Raw genomic sequence first — 13,817 nt, forward strand, 5'->3', positions numbered from 1 at the left:
TGTATGCTTCCACTGATGTGAAATATCCAGAATAGGCAGATCTATAGAGACAGAAAGTAGATTAGCAGTTTTCCAGGGCTGATGGGAGAGTAGGAGGCAGGGAGTGGGGGATGGGGGTGAGGAGAGGTGTTGGGGGGTGAAGGTAGGGGGACAGAAACAGGGTGGGGGAATGGGGAGTGACTGTTAATGAGTATAGGGTTTCTCTTAGGGGTCATGAAAATGTTCTAAAATTTCTCATGCTGATCATTGCACAACGAAAATATAGTAAAACCATTCAATTGCACACTTTACATAGGTGAATTGTTTGGTATGTGAATTATATCTTAATAAAGATGCTATTTTAAAAAATAATTATAATAGTTGAATTTTGTTGGTTCCAAGGTTCTCTTGGACTCCCACTTTATTTTTGTTTTTTTAATTGTTTGTAACAAAGAAAAATATTGTAAAACACATATAGCGGCAGTTATAACAGATCCTAAAGGGAACCGTTATTTAGTGAGCAGCATGATGGGCTAAAAATGCAAGTTTAAAAGCAAAGGGAGTTAAATGACTCTGCATAAGTTTGAGACCATGTGCATCTGTGTGGATTCAGGAAATGAGAGCCGCTTGCCAGACCAGAAAGAGGCAAAGATGCAGTGTGGAGAGAAAGGAGAGTTACAGCTAGATTGAGTTGTTTGAATTTTGGTGAAATATATGAGAATATTTCATAAGTAGGAAGCATTTAATAGCTTTTCAATAGTTTTTAATAAAAACCACCATCCATCTGGGGGCTGGCCCCGTGGCCGAGTGGTTAAGTTCGCGCGCTCCGCTGCAGGCGGCCCAGTGTTTCGTCGGTTCGAATCCTGGGCGCGGACATGGCACTGCTCGTCGGACCACGCTGAGGCAGCGTCCCACATGCCACAACTAGAGGAACCCACAACGAAGAATACACAACTATGTACCGGGGGGCTTTGGGGAGAAAAAGGAAAAAATAAAATCTTTAAAAAAAAAAAAAAAAAAACCACCAGCCATCTGTCTTGCTGTGCTGTGGGACCCGTTTTGAGGGTCTGTCTGCAAGGTAAGTCCCAGGGCAAAAGGAAGCAACTACATCTGCAATGCTGGCGTAGCTTTCATTTGTGAGAGGGATAATTAGAAGTCCCTTCTGGTTTCCTTCTTTCTTGAGGTTAAGAATTACAATTTTTTAAAAAATTCTTTCTGATTCTCTACGTTTAAGTGCTGAAGATTAATGCTGCAAATACTCTGCAACTTGTCTCTCTTTTTCACAAAAGTGAAGCTTTTGAGAATTATCCTTGATTTTCACTGCTCTGTATATTCCATTGTATGAATATAGTACAATTCATTCATCAACTCTCCTGTTCTGAATTTTTACTAATGCAAACAACTTTGCAATAAAATTCTTGTCCTTGTCTGGTTTTCCCATGGCCTAGAGTTTCTCCAGGGTATAAACCCAGCCAAAAAATTGCTTGGTCATAAGAAAGCACATATTCAAATTTGTGCGACATTGTCACATTGCTCTTTAAAGTGGTTGTATAAATTTATAATCCTTCGCACAACTTTTGAGAGTTCCCTTTGCCCAAATCCTCACTCATACTGAAGGACTAGCTCTATAAAAGGTGTGGGTCTCAGTCCCAACCCTCCCTCTCCCTATACTGGTGTTAAATCCAATCCCCTATATTATTAAAAGTGATAAATACCCCCAGGCAGACACAGTGTCAGTTCTGCAGTTCACTGTCCTGATTTCCAGTTTCTTCTTCATTTCTGGCCCAAGGCAATTTCCCTGTCTTTCCTAGCTGTTCAGCCATGCATTTATAAGGATGTTAGTTATAATTTATTGAGCAATTCTTGGTGTTTGTAGCTGGAGGGCTTTCAAGCTTTCTGTATTGCCAGACCCTTAAATGCCTGACATTTTCAGCACCTGAACAATCTTTAAACACTCCCCAGATGTTGGACACCATAAAAAAAATCAGTGAAATCAAATTAGCAGCTATGATGAGCAATTAAACTCTTCTCACGTCTTCCTTAGTCACCGTACTGCAACACAGCGTAACAATTAATGGGAGGGACACTACAGATTACCTGGGTTTGAATCCCAACTCTGTTCCTTTCTAGCTGTGTGACACTGGGCAATTTACTTCATCTCTCTGAGCCTCAATTTCCTTATCTGTAAGATGAGGATATAAATAATAGAACCCACCCTAGGATTAGTATAAGGATCCAATGAGTTACTATTTATAAATATGCTTAGAACTGTATACATCTGATACACAGCATGTACTATGTAATAATGTGATAAGTAAATAAAATGGAATAATAAATATTAGATATTCAGTGTTGTATCACCTATGAATATTTGAATAATGATCTTTCCTTCAATCCCCAGCAGGACAATCTAACGTTGGCAACATCATAGTACTACTTTTCAAGTTTACTTATTCTAATGATAAATAGATTTTACCTAAAAGCATCTCTGTGCCCCAGAAAACAGGTAAAATAGTTACTGTTTATTGTGTCCCGGACACAGGGAAAGAATTGCCTGCCCAACAAAGCAGTTACACAGGCCAGGAGCAAGGATGTTAAGAGTTGATAAGGGAGACAAGCAAACACGAGGAAGAAGAAGAAAAGAAATGCAGATGCATTCTTCCTCCCACCATGGGACATGGCCAGAGTGCCGGCTGGAGGCTCCCTCAGTGTACCTCTTCCCCTGCCTTCTCTCCAAGCTTTCTCTGCTTTAGCCACATGACTTCCTGCTCTCCACATAGGTCTCTCAGCTTTCTTAGGTTCAAAGAGGCAATCTGAGCAAAATACTGCCAAAAGCTTTCTCTTCATCTAGAGTAGACAATTTGCATGTCTGAGGACGTTCAGGCTCTGAGAAGGGATCTGACTACACAAGAATGGAACCTTGGGAAAAAATCTGTATGGCACTACTTATTCTGCTACTGTGTTATGTGTTGTCATTATTGTCTTACCACCCTTTCACGCAATACACACATCACAATGTTTTGCACTCAGTAGGCATACAATAGACTTTCAGTTGAAATAAACTGATCGAGCTTCACCACAGAGGCCATACAGCAAACCTGGCAATAATGTCCCACAATACTGTGAACTGGAGACAGCCGACAAGCAGATGGCTCCCTTCCTCTGCCCAGCATCCATTCTCAAACAAGGAAGGCAAAATTAAGTGCTCTTCTGGGGAGAATGGTGGAGGAAGGGATTGCCTCATGACCGTTCTGCACTTTCTCATGCCTGGAAAGGTGTGTATTCTGCTAGTAACACACAGTAAATTTCTTACACATCTGATAAAAGGCATTGTTTTATTTTTTTTTCACACCATAACTAGAAGACTGACTGGAAAAGTCTGTTTGCAATATGGTTTGCAACCGCACATTCTACTTGACTAAACTTTTGGACCTCACTTACGGTTTCATAGGGGAGTAGGAAAGTGTTACTCTATTTCAAACATGAAGAGAAAAATGAAAACTTTACCCAAGCACATTTGATCTATATGGTGGATGTATCAACCACTAATTCTACAGTTTTCCTACCACATAGCGTTCATGATTCAGACATACCTGGTTTCCCTCATATTCTAGACAGACAGGAACATTGTATTTTCCAGCCCTTTTATTATTATTATTATTTTTGAGGAAGATTAGCCTTGAGCTAACATCTGCTGCCAATCCTCCTCTTTTTTGCTGAGGAAGACTGGCCCTGAGCTAACATCCATGCCCACCTTCCTCTACATTATATGTGGGGTGCCTACCACAGCATGGCTTGACAAGCGATGCGTAAGTCCACACCCAGGATCCGAATTGGAGAACCCCGGGCCGGTGAAGTGGAATGTGTGAACTTAACTGCTGCGCCACCAGACTGGCCCTCCTTTATTTTCTTTTTTAGCTTTATTGAGGTATAACTGACAAATAAAACTGTAAGATATTTAAAGTGTACATCGTAATGATTTATATAAACATATTGGGAAAGTTAACACATCCATTGCCTCACATATTTGTCTTTTCTTTTTGATATTCTCTTAGCAAATTTCAATTATACCACATAGTGTGATCAACTACAGTCTCTGTGTTTTACATTAGATCCTCAGACCTTATTCATCTCATAGCTGGAAGTCTGTGCCCTTTACCAGCCTCTCCCTATTTCTCCCATCCCCCAGCCCCTGGCAATCTCTTCTACTCTCTGTTTCTCTGAGTTTGACTTTTTTTTAGATTCCACATATAAGTGTTATCATGCAGTATTCATCCTTCTCTGTCTGGCTTATTTCACTTCCTCTCTGGGCCTCAGTAAAAAATTAAAACAGTAAGTTTTCCAGTTGAAAGATCATAGAAAATTGACCAGATTTTTAATTTTGCGATTTCACCCTTGGGTATTACTATATTATTTTGTGTTCTATTGATTTACTTTTGGGGCCCAAGTGTGTTTTCCAGTGTTACATCAGCTCCGAGAGTCCTTTTTCCTACTCCTTTTTTCTGGTAGAAGATAGGACCACTGATGTAACGTTGGGATGAGGCTTATGCGGCGTTATTAAAAAAGCCTAGAATCAGGGCCAGCAAACTACATCCCTTGGGCTAAATCCAAGTCTGATTGGAACACAGCTGCTGCGCCTGTTTGTTCGTGTGTTGTGTATGGCTGATTTTAGGCTGCATGCGCAGAATTGAGTAATTGGAAAAGAGACAGAACAGCCCACAAAACCTAAAAATTCAATCCATCAATCAAGCCTGAAATCTGACCTTTTACAGAAAAAGTTTCCTGACTGCTGGCCTAAAAAGATCTCCATTTGCTTTCTCTAGTTTCTTACTTATCTCTATAAGAATCTGTAGTTACGTCTGTAACGTTCTATCACGCCACTGATATTTTTTGCAAAGTTAGCCAAAGACCTAATTAATAAATCTTTCGGTCCGTTCAAGGAGTGTATCTGTAAAAGATAGAATCTGCAGCAGATAATAGCTAGAAGGAGATGTCACGTTAACAGACAGTTGATTTCTAAGGTAAAACAATTTTAATTCTTTTTCATTTTTTTTTTTTAAAGATTTTTTATTTTTTTTCCTTTTTCTCCCCAAAGCCCCCCGGTACATAGTTGTGTATTCTTCGTTGTGGGTTCCTCTAGTTGTGGCATGTGGGACGCTGCCTCAGCGTGGTCTGACGAGCAGTGCCATGTCCGCGCCCAGGATTCGAACCGACGAAACACTGGGCCGCCTGCAGCGGAGCGCGCGAACTTAACCACTCGGCCACGGGGCCAGCCCCTCTTTTTCATTTTTAAGATAAAATAATCTTTAAAATAAATAATCTTAAACATAAATGTATTTAAATTGGACAATGTAAATTTAAATCTCAAAATTCTTTTAAGATAAAATAACAATTTTTAACATAAAAGAATTTTAGAGATGAGGGAAGAGCGTACCTAGCGGTCAATGGCAAACAAAAAACAGAATAGTCATGGAGACAAGACATAAAGGGTAGATTATGAGGAACTGCTGGGGCCTCAGTTTGACTCTTGTGAAAGGTACACAAGGTAGAAGAGCGGTAAATTACCTAGGAAATATGTGTTAAGGTTTGAGCACAGAAAGCATTAAATGTCAAGGTAAGAAATTTACGTTTTATTTTGTAGTTGATGGAACAGAAGCGATGCTTTTGAGCGTGAAAAGAACTGTTCAAATATATGTTTTATGGAACTCAATCTGGCAACAGAGTATGTCCAGGACATATTTTGTTAGATCTATACCAAAACACAATAAGGCAAGTTTTACAACCATTTCTTCCAAATAAATTCAATATTCCATAAAAATTTCTTCCATTCGTATTTCCAGTTCTCTTGGTAAATTTCTTGAGGAGAGAGAGAGAAATCTCAGAAAACATCACTGAGATTTCTCACATGCCAAAATAAAAACTTCATTGTCAAATGTACATTGTTTCACTTAAGCTTATGCTCCTAAATTTCTGGCTAATAGGCTTAAATATTTCCATAGTATTCCCATGGAGAAAAAGATTAATATTGTTGGATTTTATAATACAAATTTGAGCTAGAGGGATGAATTTTCTCAACAAATAGGGTCATCTGAACGATAACCATTCTTTAATATCACTGCACGTTAAATTTTATTTTCTTATTTATTTATTAAAAAGTCAATCACTTTGCAAGGCTTATAATGAAAAAGAAAGCTGTCCTCTGGACTCTTCTTTGCCTCTGATCTGTACTCTCCAGAGAAAAGGTGTTCAAGACATTTTCTTCCGATATTTGCCATCATATTCCTAAATTGTAACATGTATTATTGGTTTTTGATTCTTTCAATACAGATATCTATTGAGTTGATACTATGAAAGATGAGGATTTAGTTTTCTTACCCTATCCTCCATTCACCTAATGGAGTTATATATAATTTTTGGTTAATGTTCAATTTGACATTTCTACTGTCATATAATAATCACAGCCTAGCCATGTACTCATTTATGAAAGAAACATTTCCTTGCATAACTTTTAGTTTTCCTGGCTTCAGACAATGCCTCTTATTTGTTTAATGCATTGCCTATGTACCTTCCACTAATTGATGTCCCGTAGGCAAGCTGGATGAAGATTCCAGTTTCTCTTCCTAGAGCCCATCATTTTGCCAAATGGCACATATGTTGCAAAAATATCCACAGAGCCAGTTCTCAGTGGCACATTGCAGATATCCCATCAAACAGAGTCTGTGGGAAAGCCTGAGGACAGTTGACCTTCTTTAGTTTGGCTCTTGGTCAATAAAGATGAGATGTTGTTTACTGCTCTATTCATTGCCATTGGATTGTCATCATCAACAACACAATAAGTTAGACATTCATTAGTCCCTCTAGTGGTATTATATCATTATAATATCAGTATATCAGTGGTATTATATTATATCAGTGGGTTGAGGAGCCCAGAGCCCCAGCATCCTATAGGCGAGAGCACATCTAAGAATTTTAAGTCCAAAATGTATGATATGTCTTCAGTGGAGACTCTCTTCTTTCAATGCAATGCCCACGGTGATTTCAATGTCGTGAATATTCAAAAGAATCTCCACATCAAAGTTGGTCATGTCAGGCTTCCACTTAAAGTAATCTTGAACAGCACCCGGAAAATCTCTTGCAGCCTCATTTGAGGTAAAGCAATGTTTCTCTCCTGCACTGTTGCATGTGACTCTAAACTTCAGCCCTTGAGGATCAATTTTTTCTCTTGAACTCTCATCGGTCTCGTCTTTGCAAGATGCCAAGTCACTGACTACTGATGTTCTCTTCTTTGATGGCCAGATTTTCATAATAGTCTAAGATATGTGAATCTAAGGCCTTGTTAGTGAGCTCTTCTTTAACATCTCTTGTCTATTTTGTCTGCTTGTTCATTATCAATCTTCCATTTACTTGAATTCTGATTTATCCTTTTGCACTTTGTTTTTTATTCTTGAAACTGGTGTTAGTTTTCCATACTATTAAAGGGTCTGAGCATAGGGATTTCCCAGCCAATTCTTCCACATCCTCTAGACCTTTTTCCTTTGTTCCTTTGAATGGGTAATCTTTAAACTCCTGTACGCAGCAAGTAAGTTATCAATTGATCTAAGGCAATGAACCTGAGCCAGACTTTGCACTGAAATGTGAAAATAAATCTTGCTTGTTCTTTGCTGATTTTGCACGACTTCAATTTCTCTTTCTCTTCCTCGGAAGCTGTTTGCTCAAAACCAGTTAGGACAGTGGTTCCAGTAGTGACCAGGAGATGCTCAGACTCACTTCTGAGGCCACTTTCTGTCACTTGTATAGACCTCTAGTTCTCATGAAGGTTTACATCCAGAGGTTGATTAGTGACTTCTTGAATGAAAGACATGTTGACGGTGCATCCAAGATCCCGAATATAGTCTTGGCCACCAGCGCAGACACTTCCAGCTCCAGCACCCTGCAGGCCCAGCCACCCCAATGTTATGTTTTCCCTTTTCTCTAAAGATATTGGCTATATTACTTTAGATTTTGAAAACTTTTATTATCAAAGTTGTGAATCATATAGCAAAACTGAAAGAATTTGAATGAATACCAACATGCCCATAACCTAGATTCTATCATTAACATTTTACGACACTGCTTACTTTTTCATATATTTATTCTTACCTTGACACATCACAGGTTTTTCTGCATTTTAAAGTAAATTGAAGACAAGCGTATGCTTCCCCTAGCTACTTCAGCATTCTTGCCATTAACTAGAGTCCAATATTTGTTTTTTTATTTTGATGTAAAATTTAATCAATTAAATGCATAAATTTTGCTGAGTTCAGAAAATGCAAATACTTGTATAACCCAAAGCCCGTCTTTATAGAACATTATCATCACCCCAGAAAGATCCTTCTTGTCCCTTCCCAATCCGTGATCCTAATCACACACCAAGACAACCACTGTTCAATTTTTTTCCATCATTGACTGGTTTTGACTGTTTCAGAACTTCATAAAAATAAAATAGCATAGTCTGTACATTTTTTTGTCTGGTTTCTTTTGCTCAACATAATGTTTTTGAGATTTAGTCATATTGTTGCATGCCAATAGTCGATTCTTGTTATTGCTGTATAGTATTCTGTTGTATGAATATGCCACAGCTTGTTTATCCATTCTCCTATTTTAGGATCTCTGGGATGTTTTCCACTTTGGGATATTATGAATAGAACTGATTTGAATATTCTTGTACAAGTCTTTTTGGGTGTATATATGTTTTTATTCCTCTTAAGGCAATACCTAGAAATGGATCCAGGTATTTGCTGAATCATAGGTTATGTATGTTTAATTTTATAAGAAAAGCCTCGATCTTTTGTCAAAATAGTTGTCACATTTTACATTTCAACCAACAATATATGAGATTTCCAGTTGCTGCACACCCTTACCAAACCGTGTTATTGACGATCTTTCTAACTTCAGATGTTCTGCTGTGTGTTAGTGTATGTCTAAGTAGTCTTAATTTGTGTTATCCTGATCTCTAATGATGTTGAGCACATTTTCATGTGCTTGTTGATGTGTCTATTCAACTAGTTGCTTTTGTGTGTGTATGAGGAAGATTCTGAGCCAACATCTGTTCCCAATCTTCCTCTCTTTTTTTGCTCAAGAAAGATTAACCCTGAGCTAACATCTGTGCCAGTCTTTCTCTGTTTTGTCTGTGGGTTGCTGCCTCAGCATGGCTGATGAGTGGTATAGATCCACACCTGGTATCCAAACCTGTGAACCCTGGCCGCCAGATTGGCGTGTGCCAAACTTAACCACCATGCCACAGGGCTGGCCCCAATCATTTGCTCATTTCTATTGACCTATCTTCTTTTTTATTGTTTTAACTTCACTCACTTTTTAAAAAAATATTTTTGAGATCATATTGTCTTATAACATTGTGTACATTTCAGGTGGACATTATTATACTTCAGTTTCTGTGTAGACTGCACAGTGTTCACGACCAGTAGACTAGTTTTTATCTGTCAACATATGTGTGTGCCCCTTTACCCCTTTTGCCCACCCCTCACCCCTTCCCCTCTGATAAACACCTATCTGTTCTCTTTATCTGTGTGTTTGTTAGTTTATCTTCCGCATTTGAGTGAAATCATATGGTATTAATCCTTCTCTGTCTGACCTATTTTGCATAGCATAATACCCTCAAGGTCCATGCACTTTGTTGCAAATGGCATGGTTTTGTCTTTTTTTATGTCTGAGTAGTATTCCATAGTATATATATTTTATGAGGCCAGCATTATCCTGATACCAAAACCAGACAACGACAATATAAAAAGGAAAATTACAAGCCAATATCACTGATGACCATAGATGCAAAAGTCCTCAACAAAATATTAGCAAATCAAATACAAGAATACATTAAAAGGATCATACACCATGACCTAGTGAGATTTATTCCAGGGATGCACGGATGGCTCAACATCCACAAATCAGTGTGATACACAACATCAACAAAACGAAGAATAAAAATCACATGATCATCTCAATAGATGCAGAAAAAGCATTTGACAAGATCCCAGATCCACTTATGATAAAAACTCTCAATAAAATGGATATAGAAGGAAAGTACCTCAACATAATAAAGGCCATATATGACAAACCCACAGCCAACATCATAATCAATGGTGAAAAACTGAATACCATCCCTCTGAGAACAGGAACAAGACAAGGATGCCCACTTTCTCCACCCTTATTCAACATAGTACTGGAGGTCCTAGTCAGACCCATTAGGCAAGAAAAAGAAATAAAAGGGATTCAAATTGGAAAGGAAGAAGTAAGCCTGTCACTATTTGTGGATGACATGATTCTATTTATAGAAAATCTTAAAGAAGCCACCAAACAACTATTAGAAATAATTAACAAATACAGTAAAGTTGCAGGGTACAAAATCAACATACAAAAATCAGTTACATTTCTATACACTAATAACGGGCTTTTTATTAGTGAGTTGTAGGAGTCTTTATATGCCCTGCATCCCAGTCCTATGTCAGATATATGTTTTGCCATATGTATTTTCTTTAAATCTGTGGCATGCTTGTTCAATTTATTAAGGATGGCTTTTGTTAAGCATTTTTTAATTCTGTAAGTCTAACATCATTTTTTTCTATTATGGTTATTGCTCTACATTTTGGAACTTTCCTTTCCTACAAATCACAAAGATATTATTTCATGGTTCCCTTTAAAACCTTTATGGATTTATGCTTCATTAATATTCAGTTCAAAATATTTTCTAATTTCCTTAATGGCTCCTTTGCTAAAGAAATTGGAGGAGTTCTCTATAATTTCCATGATTTTCCCAGATATCATATTGTTATTGGTTTCTAACTTAATTCTGTTATGCTCAGAGAACATATCTAGTATGCTTTCAATTCTTTTAAATTTATTAAGACTTGTTGGAGGTTCCAGCATATGATCTATCTCGGGGACCATATCATACGCACTTGAAAAGAATGTGTATTCTGCAGTTGCTAGGTGCAGTGTTCTATAAGTATCATTTAGATCAAGGTGGTGGATGGTTTGTTCAGATCCATCTACGTCTTTACTGACTTTCTTTTTCTAGTTTTATCAATTGCTGAAAAATAGTGCTAAAAAATCTTGAACTATGATTGTTTATTTCTTCCTTTGATTCTCTCATTATTTCATGAATTTTGAAGCAGTTATGAGAGAAAAAACACTTATGAATATTATGTCTTCCTGATAAACTGACCCTTTTAGCATTAAGAAATGTCCCTCTTTATTTTCAGTGCTCTTAATTCCTTCCTGAAGATGGAATTTCAATGTAGCATTATTTTCCTACAGCCTGAATAATTCACATTAGCATTTCTCAAAGGGCATGTCTACTGGTGATAAATTTTCTTTTCCTGATCTAAAGTTGCCTTTATTAGCCTTCTTCATTTTTGCTGGCGATAGAATTTTGGGTCGTTGGATTATTTTCTGATTCTTTCAGGACTCTAAATATGTTGTTTTGCTGTCTTGTTCACCTATATAAAAATGTTTTTCTCTGGATGCTTTCAAGACTTTTTCTTTGTTTTTGGTACTCAGTAATTGTATAATGATGAGCCAAAGTTTGCTTTTGTTTTTCTTTTTCCCACTTGGAGTTCTCTGATTTTTTAATCAATTCGTCTATTGAGGTTTAATTGACATACAGTAAACACCACATTTTCAAGGGTACCTTTGGATACCTTTTGATATACATATACACTCAGGAAACCATCACACAATCAAAATAATGAACATATCTATTTCCCCAAAAAGTTTCCTTCTGCCTCTTTGTAATTTCTCTCTCCTCCAATCCCATTCACAGGTTCACTGATCTCCCTTCCGACATTATTCATTACTTTGCATGTCCTAGAATTTTATACAAATGAACTCATAGAATATGCACACTTTTTTGTCTGGCTACTTTTAGTCAACATAATTATTTTGAGATTCACGTTATTGTTTGTATCAGTGGTTCATTCCTTTTTATTGCTGAGTAGTATTCTATTGTATGGATACACCACAATATGTTTATCCATTCACCTGCTGATGAACATTTATATTGCTTCCACTTTGGGGCCATTACAAATAAAGTTGCTACAAACATTCATGTACAATCTTTTCATCTCTCTTGGGTAAATATCTAGGAATGGAATGGCTGTGTCATAAGGTAGGTGTACGTTTAACTTTTTAGGAAACTACCAAACCGGTTTCCAGACAGGTTGTATGTCTCACATTCCTGCCAGAAGTGTTTGAGACGTCCACTTGCTCCACATCCTCACCAACATTTGATATGGTCAGTACTTTTTCATTTTAGTAATGAAAAAAGGACTTAATGGTACCAAAGTTAATAGTTCTATATAATTTTATCACCAGTGTAGTTTTGTGTATTAAAATTGTTTTAAATAACTTTAAAATATGATGACAAAAATAGTATGTATTGTAGAAAAATTCAAAACTATAGGACTATGCAAAAAGTAAAATAAAAATACCTCTCACGTCACTTAGTCATAGTGCTTAACATTCCAGACCTTTTTCCAATACCTAGATACACTCGTTTTACAAAACTGTATGCTAGTTTGCATACTGTTTTCTAACCTACTTTTTTTCTTAATATGGGATCATGAGTTCTTGAAGTAATTAACACTCATTTAAAGGGGGGTGAGTCCCTTCTTCCAAACGTCATCTACCCTCCAGAGTCTGCCTACGTTTTTTCACTCTTTAGTGTCTTCAGGTTGTTGTTTTCATATTTTGTCCAAGGTTTATAGGCATAATCTACAGGAAGTTCAGTCTAGTGGCAAATCACTTGAGCATCACACTGGGAGTGTGCCTCCAGTCATTTGTTTGTGAAGTTTTCTGCTACTCTCTACATTCTCTGTTTCCTGTGAAGATTTTCTCCTACTTAATTATTTGGGTCCCTTTGTTTCATGTTCAAAGCTTTTCTTACATGCCTCGTGATCCTTGGTTGCCCTTTCATTTTTAAAATTATGCACTAAAAGGTAGAAGATCCACATTGGTGGCTGTAGCTTACTGAGTGGTAGACTTCTCTCAGGGGTAATCTTGCCGAGATTTTCTGGTTATTTTGATGGGGACTCTCAAACGTGCATGCCTACAAGTCTTTTCTTTGGGGCTGATCAGTTATATGGTTAGATCTCCCCTGATGTAATTTTCATTCTGGAAATATATTAATTAAGGTGGTTATCAATCATATAGAGATGGATCTTTAATAAAGTTCCTTCTTCAAATATATTGCATATACTTGTACTCTCTCGTGCTTTTCTCAGTGAACATTTGCCTATTGAATGAATTAGATATTTCCATTTAAATATCAAAACCAAAAAGAAACAAGCAGAAACTCCTCAAAATCTTAAAAGTTTAAGTGCTGGGTGATGGCATGATGTTCCAATCACCTTTATTTTCACTGGAACTCTATTTCACCTTCAGTAAGAGAGGCTTCTTTCTCCCTAGATTCTATGTTATGGCCATACCAAACTACTAGTATTCTGCCCAACAGATCTTAGTCTTTCACACTTTCATGACTTTACACAGAATATACTTTCTTCCCCAAATGCCCCTTTTCTTTCTCTGTTTGGATACAGAACTTTCCTTCAATATCGAGGAGAGTGATCTCTTCTGTGAGCACCTCTGACTTTCATAGACAGACTCATTCTGACTCATCCCTTCTGTGCTTAACTGAAAGAGTGCATTTACTCCATTGAAATATTTGTTTTCTCTTTTAATAACTTTGTCTATATGTCTCCTTTACTAGTCTGTGAATTCTATAATGGCAGGTACTCATATAATTTTCTTTTTTTATGATTATGATTCTTTTTCAAATATTTTATTGA

General features: G+C 37.2%; 1 pseudogene; it reads right to left on the minus strand.

Annotated features, from left to right (window-relative positions):
* Positions 1–6,550: 6,550 nt before the first annotated feature.
* LOC100063089 (tRNA (guanine(6)-N2)-methyltransferase THUMP3 pseudogene) lies at positions 6,551–7,840 on the minus strand (annotated as a pseudogene).
* Positions 7,841–13,817: the final 5,977 nt, after the last annotated feature.

Source organism: Equus caballus, chromosome 9, assembly GCF_041296265.1.
Source record: "Equus caballus isolate H_3958 breed thoroughbred chromosome 9, TB-T2T, whole genome shotgun sequence".
In the NCBI taxonomy this organism is placed as follows: domain Eukaryota; kingdom Metazoa; phylum Chordata; class Mammalia; order Perissodactyla; family Equidae; genus Equus; species Equus caballus.